Source organism: Tachypleus tridentatus, chromosome 12, assembly GCF_004210375.1.
Source record: "Tachypleus tridentatus isolate NWPU-2018 chromosome 12, ASM421037v1, whole genome shotgun sequence".
NCBI classification, from domain to species: Eukaryota; Metazoa; Arthropoda; class Merostomata; order Xiphosura; family Limulidae; genus Tachypleus; species Tachypleus tridentatus.
The window spans coordinates 36,750,875-36,765,737 of NC_134836.1; the positions used below are offsets into that span (position 1 = coordinate 36,750,875).

Consider the following 14,863-nt stretch of genomic DNA (forward strand, 5'->3'; position numbering starts at 1 on the left):
TAAACTAAAATAATGTTACGTCAGCTCTCACAGTTTTTTTTTAAGGTTCACAACAACATTGCACGTCTTTGTGAGAAATAAATCGTGTGAACTACATTGTATCTTGTTTTCTAACTTTAATTGCTATTGGATAGCAAGTGAAAACAATAGGAACCTCACGACCTGATTAACAAGTTGTTGGATTTCCTTGAAATAACAGATTTAACTGTTACTGAAACTGTATCTGTACACAGGTGTTTGTAAATCCAGTAAACATGCACATTTCAACAGAAAACTAACTCCAGGCGTACAGTGTTCCATTAGTGTACTTAACTCATCAAGCGCATCTTAAGAGCAACTCACTATAATTTATGCTTTTTCCTTCCCTATTGTTTTATTATTACTCTGACATTTATACTTACACCTGCCTTTTATTCAAGGAAACTTCCCACTGTCTCAGCAGTAAGTCTGAAGGCTTAAAACGCTAAATAAAATAGGTTTCCATATTGGTGGTGGCCACAATACAAATAACTAGTTTCGTAGCTTTTTTTTTAACAAAGCCTTCGGTTAACGAAGAAGTTTTTTCATTGAACCTTCAATTGCGTATAAACAAATGTATCTTCGAAACGTAAGGTACGACACGGCAAGAACGATCCCAGACATTAGACGCTGCTCTGTTGCATGCTGGTAACTGTCAGAAGAAACTCGATCTGTCCTGTTACTTACTGACAATTAACAATTACACGTCTAACCCTTCAGTAATGTCTTTGTGGGACTAATATATCAAATCTTAATGGCTGGATAGTTGCTTTCAACACTGTAAGTGGAAATATTCTGATCTTTTTTACTGACAGATAAGCTATTATACAAAAGTTGTCAATTAAAGAACTGTATCTGTAACAATTTTAATGTTAATTAACATCAGCTACTATACAAAAAATTATGTCTGTTTAGTTGATGTCAATTAAATAATTATACCTGTAACAATTTTGATGCTAATTAACATCAGATAAGCTATATAAAATGATAAAGTGTTTTCAGTTAAAGCCCCTACGCTCATCTTTACGTCGAAATAATGTAATATTTGCTACTATTTGAAAATATAATGTATTTTATTACATGGTCGTTGACATAACGTTATCAGACGACAATAAACAACCTTCTAATGTATCTCAAGGCCTTTCCTTTACACTTACCTCAGAGAAGAAAGAAAATTTAAACCCACCCTTTACTTTTCAAGATAGCATCGATTCTCATCTTAAACTCCTTTATGGTGCTGGCTTCCACTACTGTCGACAGCATCTCAGTCTATAAACTTGTTTATTTGATATACAGCGCAAAGCTACACAATGGGATATCTGTGCTCTGCCCACCACACGTATCGAAACCCGGTTTCTAACGGTGTGAGTCCACAGACATATCGCTGTGCCACTGGGTAGGGGGGCAATTCATAATTAAACCACCTTTTAAAAACTAAAACTGCCTTAATTGGAGCCTAATCTGTCTCTGATATCTGTGCCTAATCCCGGTTTCTAACTTCCACAGACTTATCGCTGTGCCACTGGGTCGGGGGGCAATTCATAATTAAACCACCTTTTAAAAACTAAAACTGCTTTAATTGGAGCCTAATCTGTCTCTTCCACGTCTTATAACCTGTGTTTCCTTTGGTCCAATATGTTCAAAATATAATAGCAAGGAATCGAAACCATCTATTTTTTTTTTTATTTCCCGAATAAAGTAAACCTCAATAAGATTATCTTTATCTTTCTTTAGTTGAGATAAAATAGAGTAAAAGGTCTTAACCCTATCCCTGTAAGATAACCCTTCTATCCTTAGAATTACCATTGTACCCTTCTTCCGAAGATAAGGAAACCAAAGCTGTACACTGTATGCTAAGTAAACTCTAAGTAGTATCATCATAGTACCCTTCCTCTGAATTCTTTCAATATCCTGTTTTTAGATAAGGTTTGGTTTGGTTTTTGAAATTTCGCACAAAGCTACTCGAGGGCTATCTGTGCTAGCCGTCCCTAATTTAGCAGTGTAAGACTAGAGGGAAGGCAGCTAGTCATCACCACCCACCGCCAACTCTTGGGCTACTCTTTTACCAACGAATAGTGGGATTGACCGTCACATTATAACGACCCCACGGCTGGGAGGGCGAGCATGTTTGGCGCGACGCGGGCTCAAACCCGCGACCCTCGGATTACGAGTCGCACGTCTTACGCGCTTGGCCATGCCAGGCCCTTTTAGATAAGGAAATCAAAGCTGTACACGGTATGCTAAGTGAACTCTAAGTAGTATCATCATAGTACCCTTCCTCTGAATCCTTTCAATATCCTGTTTTTAGATAAGGAAACCAAAGCTGTACACGGTATGCTAAGTGAACTCTAAGTAGCATCATCATAGTACCCTTCCTCTGAATCCTTTCAATATCCTGTTTTTAGATAAGGAAACCAAAGCTGTACACGGTATGCTAAGTGAACTCTAAGTAGTATCATCATAGTACCCTTCCTCTGAATCCTTTCAATATCCTGTTTTAGATAAGGAAACCAAAGCTGTACACGGTATGCTAAGTGAACTCTAAGTAGTATCATCATAGTACCCTTCCTCTGAATCCTTTCAATATCCTGTTTTAGATAAGGAAACCAAAGCTGTACACTGTATGCTGAGTGAACTCTAAGTAGTATCATCATAGTACCCTTCCTCTGAATCCTTTCAATATCCTGTTTTTAGATAAGGAAACCAAAGCTGTACACGGTATGCTAAGTGAACTCTAAGTAGTATCATCATAGTACCCTTCCTCTGAATCCTTTCAATATCCTGTTTTTAGATAAGGAAACCAAAGCTGTACACGGTATGCTAAGTGAACTCTAAGTAGTATCATCATAGTACCCTTCCTCTGAATCCTTTCAATATCCTGTTTTTAGATAAGGAAACCAAAGCTGTACACGGTATGCTAAGTGAACTCTAAGTAGTATCATCATAATACCCTTCTTCTGAATCCTTTCAATATCCTGTTTTTAGATAAGGAAACCAAAGCTGTACACGGTATGCTAAGTGAACTCTAAGTAGTATCATCATAGTACCCTTCTTCTGAATCCTTTCAATATCCTGTTTTTAGATAAGGAAACCAAAGCTGTACACGGTATGCTAAGTGAACTCTAAGTAGTATCATCATAGTACCCTTCTTCTGAATCCTTTCAATATCCTGTTTTTAGATAAGGAAACCAAAGCTGTACACGGTATGCTAAGTGAACTCTAAGTAGTATCATCATAGTACCCTTCCTCTGAATCCTTTCAATATCCTGTTTTTAGATAAGGAAACCAAAGCTGTACACGGTATGCTGAGTGAACTCTAAGTAGTGATTTGTACAGATAGAAAATTTCTTCTTTCTTTTTTTTGACGTGTGATCAATATCATAATACAGCGACAGTGGCTTATCTACCATAATGCCAAGATCCACTTCCCCAGTGAAGCTATTGATTTGGTTTTCATGTGGTCCAAATTATGATAACCCAAGTGCATTATCTTGCACTTACTATAATTAAAAGCGGTTTTTTTTTTTTGCCAACTCTTTGTTGAACTCGTTAAATGATACACGTCATTAGGTAACATCTCAGATTTTCAATACATCTAAAAGAACCCAATGTTTATCATTAAATTTTATTAATTTACTACTTTGCTCCTATCAGTATCAAATGAAAAACAAAGACCCAATCACTGACTCCTGAGGTACTCCATTAGTAATAAGGGTCTAGTTTTTCTCCCATCCAAAATTCTGCAAGCCAGTTAGCTAGTTTTTCCATAACCCCTACCAGTATGTTTTTCTGAGCTAATATGTTTGTGTGGCACCTTATTCAGTATACGAAGTCCACGGATTTTTATACATACAGATATCAAGCAGTGTCTTCGGTGAAAAGATAATAGATTAATAAGGTAAAGTGTTTTTGTGGTTAAACAACTAAACCAGGAGCTACTGTAATATTAGTTTCTATTTGGTAAACTATTATCTTAAAATATAACGTTTTATTAGTTGTTGTCAGTTGAATAACTAAACCAGGAGCTACTGTAATATTAGTTTCTATTAGGTAAACTATTATCTTATAATATAACGTTTTATTAGTTGTTGTCAGTTGAATAACTAAACCAGGAGCTACTGTAATATTAGTTTCTATTTGGTAAACTATTATCTTAAAATATAACGTTTTATTAGTTGTTGTCAGTTGAATAACTAAACCAGGAGCTACTGTAATATTAGTTTCTGTCAGGTACACTATTATCTGAAAAGATAATGTTTGATTAATTGTTGTAATTTAAATGGTTATACCTGGGATTATCGTTCTTCTAGTCAACAGTCAGATAATTTAACTAAAAGACAAGTTTTTTACCAGAGGATTATAGAAGATGGTGGATACAAATATCAATAGTAAAGATTAGTAGAATATTCATCTAGATTACTGAAGTCTAAAGATAGAAAGACGGATAAACATAAAAATAAGATATACACACGGAAAATACAATACATATGAATTAATTACAAGTACTATGAATTTGAATGACCTGTACAATACCACAATCTAATTAACTACTGTTAGGCAAACTAAAATCTAGCGAGTTTATCCTGGTGAGTTAAAAGCATTAACTACAAAATATCATTACTGACTCCTATTTTCTGAGATAAGTATTATGTCTGTGTTTTCTTCGCTTGGCTAGATCTGTTAATCTGAAGGATCACGTAGTACAACCCACTGAACAACTGTTGCTGTTTGGAACTAAGCACAAAGCTACACAATGAGCTATCTGTGCACTGCCCACCACGGGTATCGAAACCCGGTTTCTAGCAGTGTGAGTCCGCAGATATACCGCTGTGCCACAGAATAAATGTATGAGACAATAGAACTTTACTAGTATCGAAGAACATTTCGGTTCCTGCTAAGGATTGGCTTGTGCAGTTAAAGAAGTAATTTATATTAGATGGTTTTTGCAGTGTTGTTATAGATCTTTACCTCGTTTGATATGTAATAGGCCACTTTATCTCTTTCTTGATCTGGTACATAATTACTTTACCTATGTGAGAATTAGTGAACGTAATTACAGGCAGGTGATTTCAGAGATACATGTTCTGACAAAATCTTAAGAAGTTTTTTCCATACTTGTTTTCTGTAATACATTTAGTCCCTTAACTAGTGTGATGTCATTTGCCAAAGTAACTTGATAGGCTAACTAATGACATTATATACGTAATGAACTTTATCTACGTGCAGAGCACGTTCACCCCTATCAGTGTACTTTGGGTTTAACACGAACTCCGGTTGGCACTACCCAAGGTTTTCCTTTTATGGTTCTTTGTTTGACGTAGCCTGGGTGTTTACAGTAGAGGTGTGGGAACAGTGGTGATCTTGGTGTGTTTTTTTGTACACAGAACTTTGTGTACACCTGTCTTTCATGACGAGATTCACGTTATGAAAACTGTTATTCCTGGTAGTGTGGATCTGAATACATTTTATGCCTGGATTACGTTAGTTCAGAGACGATTAAGCCTCGTTTCCAAATACACACACACATACACACATAATTTTAACATTGAAACATAATATTTACTACTCGAATATATTAATGTTTCCTCTACCCATTCCTAAGTACATGTACAATATCACAAAAGTCACAACTATGCAAGTTACTTTCAAGTCAGTTATTAGTCTGGAAAAGGTTACTAGTAGGTTAGCAATTTCCAGAAAAGTACCAACCCAGGAGAGATTGTTTAGTCAGCCATTTTCAGGACACTACCAGCAATGCATAAGCTACTACGTGAGAAGTTATTGCTGGTTAGCTGGCGTTGATAAAGAAATTATATATTATGTTCTTTTTTGTTAAACATAGTTTCTTTCACGTAAGCAGTTATTTGAATTGTTATTATATGAAAGACATTGATGAGTTACTGTACAGTTACTGACTGTCAGAACTATTTGGAGAACTGTTGACTAGTTGCTGCCTAGTAGGCTATTTTTTAATGAATTTTCGTATGGATAATTACTCTCAGATAAATTACAATTTGGTTAATCATTGTCAGGCAACTTAAATCCGGAGAGTTATTATCTAATAGACTATAAGTTTGTATAGTTATTGTCAGATAAGCTACAATTCGGTTGATTACTATCAGACAAGTTGAAACCCGGATAGTTATTATCCTGTAAAAGAGTATCAGCTGCAGTCTGTTAAAGTAAACTACAGTTTAGTGGTTTTTTGCACAGATAAGCTACAGTCTGATTAATTACTGATAGGCAAACTAAAATACATCGAGCTATTATTCTGTAAAAGGCTATTAGCTACAATTTACTGAGGTGAGCTACAGCTCAGTGACTTCTTATCAGGCAAACTATGATGTAGTGAGTTGTAGGCCGTTGGGTTAATGCCAGGTAAGTTACAATGTGTTTATTTATTGTTAGGTAACGTATAATCTTCTTAGCTAATGTTAGATAAGCTAAAGTCTAGTTATTTATTGTGAGAAAAACTAGTCTGGTTAACCTTTGTTGGGTAAACTACAACGTGATTAGTTATTATTAGGTAAGATATAATACGGTTAGTTATTTGTAAGTAAGCTACCGTCTGGTTAGGTATTGTTAGGTAAGCTATAACGTTGTTAATTATTGTTAGATAAGATATAATCTGGTTTGTTACTGTTAGGTAAGCTACCGTCTGGATAGTTATTGTTAGGTAAGCAACAATATCTTTTGTTAATATTAGGTAAGCTACAATCAGGTCAGTTTTTGTCTGCTGATTTGTCAGATGACTTCAATCTGAGGAACGATCTCCAATTAGTTATTGCTTGTGTCTTCTTTGAAATAATACTTATAAAATTATTTATTTATCAGCTGATGATATAAAGTAGAATAGAATAATAGTTTATGGCAAGTCTTGGTAGAAGATCAGTCCTAAAGGTTTAGTTAACATTATAAACAAACAATTACCACAATTCACAGCATTGCAAGGAATTCCATGTTAAAGACTTTAACAAGTTTAAAAATACATATTTTTTGTGCATGAAACAAATTGCTCCAGTTCCAAGGAACTTGTTAATAAGTCACTAAAACCGTTTAGTTACACAGAACATTGGAAGTTGAATGATTTTTATTTTATTTTTTCATAAAACGGTAGATGTAATAGAAAGTTGTAGGTGATAAATGATCAGTTTTAGACATTAATGCTACGAAGGCGAGTTGTTAATCCTATTCTTCAATGTTCTTAATTCTATCTCGGTTTTTAAAGTCCATAATATTCAATATGTTTTTGAAATATTCAATCACTGATAAACCTATGTGACTAACATACCAAACTGCTGTTAAGATGGACAGAAGTATACTGGCTTTACACTTTTGAAAACAGTTTCTAACTATGACAAGAATTATCTCACAATGTGCAAAATGCATATATTTCGTAATTTAATACATCACATCTTACTAAATGTTTATTTCAAGCATTATATAACCATCATTATTTCTACATGTTGTTTTGTGGTCCAAGTTAAGAACACCACGAGTAAACGATTTGGGTATAGGCGAGTTGCATGTTCGAAATCCTATTCTGAAGACATTAGTATAGTAAACGAATAGCACATCTTCCAGTCTTTATAACAGGAAAGACAATGATATTATGAAACGATGCTAAAATTAGATCTATCAACTAGAATCTATACGTGATTATTAGTTTCTGAAAAAACAAACAAAGTAACAGTCAAAATACAATAATACCATATATATTTATAGAACTAAATATAGATAAAATGAATTACTAAAAATGATTTGGTGATTTGATACTGTTGACAAATTCTCACACAAACGTACACGAGATAAAATGAACTTTGAATACAGATATTGTGCCCTTTGTTGGATGCCTTATATAAAAAATGTCGATAAAAATAAAACCGTTAAAAAATGACATTGACTTATGTTTCTATTCTTAACTCGCGTGTGAAATACGTACGTGAAAAAAAACAACCAAAAAACCTTAAGAAGTTACGACATCAGCAGTGCCTGTGTGTGTTTGTTTTCATATAGCAAAGCCACATCGAGCTACCAGCTGAGCCCACCGAGTGGAATCAAACCCCTGATTTTAGCGTTGTAAATCCGTAGACTTACCGCTGTACTAGCGGGGTCAGCAGTGACTGTATCGGCTACAAGTCTCAGATGCACTGTTAAACTATATAAGTTTCAGACTTGAAACATTAGCGTTAAGTTATACAGATCTCAGATTTGAAACATTAGCGTTAAGTTATACAGATCTCAGACCTGAAACATTAGCGTTAAGTTATACAAATCTCAGACTTGAAACATTAGCGTTAAGTTATACAAATCTCAGGTTTGAGACATTAGCGTTAAGTTATACAGATCCAGACTTGAAACATTAGCGTTAAGTTATACAAATCTCAGACTTGAAACATGGCGTTAAGCTGTACACGTCTCAAATTTGAAACACGTGTTGTTAAGTTATACAAATCTGAGACTGGGAACGTAGTTAAGTCTTTGATGAGTATTCGGTTCGAATTCAAGTGAAACTTCATTCATATATATTTCGGCATAATTTCAATTCTTATGATTAGCGATCACTTGTCATAAATTAGAAAAAAAATGCGCTTTTTATTGTATTCTAACCCAATGTCCACATTACAGGTCGTCACTAATTAATATAGGGTAGAAATTATACTGGAACCGTTTCCTTAAAAAAATGTGAATAAAAACAACCTTTCCTACAAAATAACTGAGTAACATAAGAAATCAGCTTTGAAAGAAAAAATACGTATAGAAATTTATTTCAACAAACTCAGGAGAAGAATAATGATATTTAAAAGGCCTGATAGATATATGATGGTTTTAGTTCAATCAAATATCATATAGCACATGTAGAAGTTATGAACCATGCATGTAGTAACACAGTGGTGAAGAAAATCAAAAACCTATAACAATTATATAGAACACATACGTTCTGAGAACATAAACCTGGAGCACAAAATATTCTTCTGCTTCTAAGAATTTCACCTTTCATAGGCCAATAGCTATAAAGGAATCCAAGCAGTTTAAAGCACTAGACAGACATTCTTTTCGAAGGCGATTTATTTCGCTTTAAGTAATTTTTAATTATGATGCGAAATTCACTATAAGATCATTTCGAGGCACCGTTACTACACATTAAACATACTTAGCACGACCTCACCGACAACCACATGGTTAAGTAAGAGACGAATTAATGTGTAGTTAATAAAGTTTTCTTCACAAAAGACTGCGAGAGGAACAGAGGTACACTTTTACAATACCGCTGAGAGCCAAAACGTCGCCACTTAAGTAGATTCTTTAATAGCAGGAATAGTAGCATACGTCCAGTTATCCTTCGTTAATGCCACTACATGCTAGTGTATATGTATAGCTCCACATCTCAGAAATGGATCGCAGTAACTGATATTTGTAAGGCGTGAGTCACGCTATAAAAAGGCAGATTCTGTCATTTGCCGAAACGACTGGAGAGGTTCTACGCATGTCTTAACTAACGACGTGGTTTCATCATATTCGTAATTGCTAGAAGCTTTAGCTGCTGACTTCTACGCGCTGATCACGTTCAACCCTATTATAACTGTAGTTGCAGTTTTCTCAAGTTGCTTTAATATACTCAGACGACTGGTGAACGAAACTCTGGACTTAACTTTGATCCTCACGTAAGTAAAAACGAAACGTGGAACGTGTGTCAGAATATTCAGCGTACTAAAAAGCTGATGTGTGTTTGAAACTCGCAAAAACACTTTATATTGCTCAAATAACTTTTATTCCTGAAGTTAAGCGATGAAGAAAGATTCAGTGGCGCCAAAAATTATTATAATTTATCATAAAGTAACATTTGGATGAAGGGTTCTACCATAGTCTCTCCATGCGTTGTAATTTCTTGTTTTCCCAATTTACGATAACCAAAGTTTAGCCCTAATACTCTTATTAGTGAGGCTATTTTGAAGCCCTACGTGTTTCTGTGCAGTCTTCATCCTGTAGCCAAATGGCTGTTTTCAAATTATACAATTAATTTATTATTATTATTATTATCTAAACCTTTTCCTCTATGTAAGTTACGAGAATATATCACTTTTGCCTGTTGAAGTTGATATGCTAAATGGTCATTTCAACTCTAATCATTCAAATAAACTTAATCACTGGAAGAAATAAATATGCAATATATTTTTTCTGAAGTTTGAATCTTACAAGCTGAATGAAACACAAGGGGGCTCACCTATTGGATATAATTCTCACAGTTAAACCTAGAAAGAAGCAGTTAGCAATTATTAAGAGTATTTTTTCGTTGTAGTTACCTTACCTGGAGATGAAAAGAACGAAATTGGACCAGTGTGTAACAGGCAATACAAAAACCTCATCCGTACAGCTGAGTGCTTTGCGATTCTGCGAGTCTCAAAGCTTAGGCCTGATTCCACACTGATGTAGGTCGTCGTTCTTCATCTAACCAAGCGGCTAAGCCGTTCTAAGTATTCCGCTCGGCGCCAGACTTTAACCCGGATAAATGAGTACGAGGAGCTAGCAGAATATAACACTTCGTGCACGTCACATATCCACCAACGCAGAAAAATGTAGGATTGTTTCAAATTTACTGAAGATATTTATAGTGAATTATTAATCAGTAACTTATGTCGACCGTTCACCAATAACGCAGTTACGAGCGCGAGCGGTGTTTCGTCGCGTGGTGTAGCATCACGAGTGAGCGAAACAGCCAACAGGCCTTGGTACCAACCGTTTGCCTGGAGCACTCATAAAAAATATTTTCATGTCCCTAACCCCCCCCTCACCTCTCGTGCTCCCTCTTTCATCCTTTACACGTAAAAAAAAAAAAAAAAGCTCCTCGCTTGAAATCAGGCTGTACCAAAGTCGCAACAGACAGGGTGGGGTTGTAGAGACACATACACCGCAATAAGTGGTGCTAAACGTAAAAAAAAAATAAAAAAAAAAAAAAAAACTCACGAATGTTGTGGATTCTCGTTTGAGATTTGAAATTTGGATGCTGTTGTTTCTAAGCGACACAGAAGGGACACAAGTCAGGTGAGGCGACTGTTTATTGTATTGATTTTGACTGATTTCAAACTTCAGAAAGTTAAATGTCAAAGTATTATCGAACTGTGTGGGAAGACATAACCTCTGACCAATATAGAGGTAGCATTCGTGCAGTACGTGTACTGACTAGAATAAGCAGCGGTTGATTGAGCCTGCCATCTGGTTAACTGGTGAAGAGTTGAATGTGTTTTGTTTTGTCTGTTTTTTTATTTACTTGTTTGCAATCTTTTCATATAACAGCTATAGCTTACTAGGTAATACGTGTGAAAAACTAATTTCAGGCATGTTTTCAGACACAATATCGACATACCATAATATGTTTCTTCCATCCAGCAATCGACGTTAGAAAATGCGAAACAAAACGCTCTTTAAAAATACAAAAAAATCTTATGGGAAACTATTATTTTAGCAACAGACTACGTTTAATATAATGTTTTACATAATTTTAGTGACTATTTGTTTATAATGGGCTTTATTTAATCAAATGTTTTGACCAATAGTAATGACTTATTTATTAATAATGACCTTTGTTTGATCGAATTTTATAAAAAACTTAGTGACTTTCTTTAGTGGAGGCCGTACTTTAATCGATTGAATTAAATAACTGTGATGACTTTTTGTTTGTTTTGAATTTCGCGCAAAGCGACACGAGAGCTATCTGCGCTAACTTATTGTTGCTAGTAGCTTATTGTTGCGGCCCGACATGACCAGGTGGTTAAGGCACTCGACTCGTAATCCGAGGGTCGCGGGTTCGAATTCCTGTCGCATCAAACATGCCCTTTCAGCCTTAAGGGCGATATAATGTGACGGTCAATCACACTATTCGTTGGTGAAAAAGTAGCCCAAGAGTTGGCGGTCGGTGGTGCTGACTAGCTGCCTTCCATCTAGTCTTACACTGCTATATTAGGGACGGCTAGCGCAGATAGCCCTCGAGTAGCTTTCTGCGAAATTCAACACAAACAAAGCGTATTGTTACTAATAGACTGTTTAATTGAAGACTAATTTAAAAAACCATCTTTTACTTGATTTAATTAAATACGTTATTTTTATAAACGTAATAATACAGATGTATCCAAGGTTATTGTGAGTAGTTTTTCTTTTACCCCTGAAGAACTGTAAATTTAGCAACTTCTGGTGAAATGACTGCTGAATTAACCACATTCGATTCTACAAGTTTTCCAAATTTTCATGTTATTGGTTTTTTAATGGGAGAGCTCCTATGCAAATAAAGATAATCCATGCTAATGAAGACAATATCAATAGTCAGTCTATACTAATGTAGACGATACAAATAAAAGTAATTCATGCTAATTATACAATACAAGTAAAGGTAATTCATGCTAATGTTGACATTACAAATAAAGGCAATTCATGCTAATATAGAAAATGCAAATACAAGTAATTTGTGTTAATGTAGGCAATACAAATAAAGGAATCCTAGGTAATACGTGCTTATTTAGACAATATTAAGAAAGGCAATCTATGCTGAGGTAAACAATAATGTTAAAGGTAATCTGGACTGTTTATTTCAATTTTAGTTATTCCAGTGTTTTAATAAAACAAAGAGGTTAACATAAGCGATTTATAATTTGTATATTTTATGTTAGAGATTTACATCCGTGACACTAAGTGAATCCACATTGGACAAGTTGACAGTTGATGTTGTCATGTTTGTACCCTGGATACAGGTAGAAAATAATTATATCAAGTTTCTTTCATTATATTTTCTACAAAATGTATTAAATCTACTGACTGAGACTATATATTCAATAAGTTAATAGGATATTATAAATAAAAAGCAGTGTTTAAACAATCTGGTTTAAAACTTAGCCCTGTAGTTTTTTTTTTGGGGGGACTCTCAAAATTCTGTAGATTGGATAAGATGTTGAGCGGACCCGATATTGCGACTTAGGACAGTTCTTGTCTGAACCCTGAAGGTTCCTGGAGCCTCACTGTTCACCTTCCCCTACCATTGGTTGATCACGTTCACCTCACATCCCTTTGTTCCATAACAAAGCCAAGGGCGTCCTCTAAAGAACTTATATGTGCTGCATCAAAGACCCCTATAGCTTTGCTTCGATTAATCTCAATCCCAGGTATCCGAACGCCACTGATACACTAAGGAATATACATTTACATAGAACTAAAAAGCAGTGTACATGTATCACGTGCGTGTACGTACGTGTATATCTTTTCTTGATGCCACAGTTTGAGGAACATATTATGAATAAGGAACCTAGTACTATGGGATATGTGGATACATTTACAACCAGAATTTCATGTTGAAAATGTTTCTCTGTTATTTCGGTAAGTTCTTGACCAGTTGCACGTAATTTCAGCTTTAAGTTCATTTGCACACACTAAGAAAGTATATGGTTCTTGTATCTTAATCCGATGAGTTTTTGTTTTAATAGAATGAACAGAAATAGTCATATAATTACTTGTCTTGAAGAAAGGTCTTTTGTATGCGATTAACTAGCACATCTAAGCAAACATGTGAATCACAGCACGCTGGAAATTAAGATTTCATAGTTTTCAATGTATAATTAAGTAAACTTCAAATTGTGCGCAAGATAAATTATATGACGCAGTTTATTTGTGCTAAATGAAAAATAAAAAGAAAAGAAAGAAGTATGGTTGGCCCTAACATCAAATATTAGACTATAAATCACATAAAACATTGCCCAAGTTCGTATAGCACTATTACAGTATGTGCTACAAGGTAGGTAAACCCAGCAGACATAATGTACAACTGTAGCTTATGCACTTCTACATCAATACACTGGTTTTACGTAAACACAGTATACAGATAACATTTCAGCAGATACGTACAGAATGTGATACTACAGTCACAGGTCAACAGGTATACACATGTAGACACTACATTCACAGGTCAGCAGATAAACACAATAGGTATACACTACAATCACAGATTAGCAGATAAACATGGTAGATACACACTACAATCACAGGTCAGCAAATACAAACAAGTAGACACTGCAACTACAGATTAGCAGATAAACACAGTAGGTATACACTACAATCATAGATCAGCAGATAAACACAGTAGGTATACACTACAATCACAGATTAGCAGATAAACATGGTAGATATACACTACAATCACAGATCATTAGATAAAGACAGTAGGTATACACTACAATTTCAGATCAGCAGATAAACACAGCAGGTATACACTACAATCACAGATCATTAGATAAACACAGTAGGTATACACTACGATCATAGATCAGCAGATAAACACAGTAGGTATACACTACAATTATAGATCAGCAGATAAACACAGTAGGTATACACTACAATTATAGATCAGCAGATAAACACAGTAGGTATACACTACAATTATAGATCAGTAGATAAACACAGTAGGTATACACTACAATCACAGATCATTAGATAAACACAGTAGGTATACACTACAATCACATATCATCAGAAAAACACAGTAGGTATACATTACAATCTCTCAGATCAGCAGATAAACACAGCAGGTATACATTACAATCACAAATTAGCAGATAAACACAGTAGGTTAGGTATACACTACAAACACAGGACAGCAGATATATACAAGTAGACACTATAGTTTCAAGTCAACACACATAATATACCAGGTACTTTATATTGGTGAATAAATGTATTGAAAAAATTCATATTCGTGTGTTAGGGTATGAAATAATATGCAGGCATTCGAATCGTGTTTTTGAGTGAGTAAACATATCTACAAACTCTTCAGACATACATCAGCATGTAAACGTACAAACATTGT

At 34.9% G+C, this 14,863-nt stretch overlaps 2 long non-coding RNA genes across 10 annotated transcripts in view; one reads left to right on the plus strand and one right to left on the minus strand.

The window, feature by feature from the left end:
- The window catches only part of LOC143235851 (uncharacterized), a 152,459-nt gene that overhangs the window by 113,037 nt on the left and 24,559 nt on the right, over positions 1-14,863 (minus strand). For 5 of the 9 annotated variants that reach the window (XR_013019390.1, XR_013019392.1, XR_013019395.1 and 2 more), the window contains exon 1: positions 10,328-12,775. The exons of 2 other annotated variants lie outside the window; for them this stretch is intronic. This is a non-coding gene — a long non-coding RNA (uncharacterized LOC143235851). Of the gene's footprint in view, positions 1-10,327; positions 13,703-14,863 lie in introns of those variants that run through there. 2 more of the 9 variants (XR_013019396.1, XR_013019393.1) reach the window with 1 other exon arrangement.
- Positions 5,242-14,863, plus strand: part of LOC143235854 (uncharacterized) — a 29,711-nt gene continuing 20,089 nt past the window's right edge. Inside the window, exon 1 of the long non-coding RNA XR_013019399.1 lies at positions 5,242-9,683. This is a non-coding gene — a long non-coding RNA (uncharacterized LOC143235854). The remainder of the gene's footprint in view (positions 9,684-14,863) is intronic.